Genomic DNA, 1076 nt, shown 5'->3' on the forward strand with positions numbered 1-1076 from the left:
TGAAATTCATGTCGTAAACTATGTATTAAATATTTGAACGAGTCTACCAACAAAACAATGCATCAATGTTATGATTTTCTTATTTGCTTGTGCAAGGGTTCATCAATCTTCTTTATATATTAATGCGGTTTTTTTTTTTTTGTCATTTTCAGATTGATATTCTTCAAATATTTACATTGGACTATTTTCTCTTTGTAAGACGCCGAGATAAAATATGCATTTAGTCGTTAGAATTACATTACTCCTATCTAAGAATAATATTGAAGAAAAAGAAGGAGAAACATATTATTTATTACTTTTCCATTACTATCTTCAAGCAAGGTTGGGTAAATTAAAGTCAACAAAGGCATAAGCGGACGTGATTTAAATATATTATAAACTAAATAATTAATTAGTGTGGCTAATAATTGTCGTGTTAAGTGCTAATTGCGCTAGCTAGTTGGACAGTAGTAATAAGACTAATAGCTGTGGCAACTAGATGGGGACAAAATTGTGTTATTAGTATACTATATAATTAATAGAAAAACGTTCGGGTTAAATATTGAAATGTGGCCAGAATTTATAACCCCTTCTAGAAGCACGTGATTTTAGTTAATATATTCAATATTCAGTCCTAACTGCCTGTTTATATAGTAACTACACTAACTATTTAGACACACAAAAAAAAAATTATACTTACTATTCTTTTTTAATTAATTCGTATATTTCTTATAGCTTGCTAAATAATTGAATATCATTCATTAAAAATATTGTTTAGAGCATCATAAAAAAGGCATCGCATAATATTCTCCACGATGAGTCCAGGTGCATGATGCACTACATACTTAACAATCCGACGGTGTAAATATGGTCAAAAGTCATAGATGTACCTACGACGAAATAGTCAGAAACAAGTAAAATTTGATTGCTATATAAGCCTTTAAGGTATACTCTTTTAACATATTTACTAGTGTATGGTACGAGATAATACATAAAATTATATAAAAAAATTTATTAAAATAAATAAATAAATAAATATATAATAATTATTATTATAAATATTTTATAAAATTATAATTAAAATTAAATTTTAAGAA

This window comes from Arachis ipaensis, chromosome B06, assembly GCF_000816755.2.
Source record: "Arachis ipaensis cultivar K30076 chromosome B06, Araip1.1, whole genome shotgun sequence".
Taxonomy (NCBI): domain Eukaryota; kingdom Viridiplantae; phylum Streptophyta; class Magnoliopsida; order Fabales; family Fabaceae; genus Arachis; species Arachis ipaensis.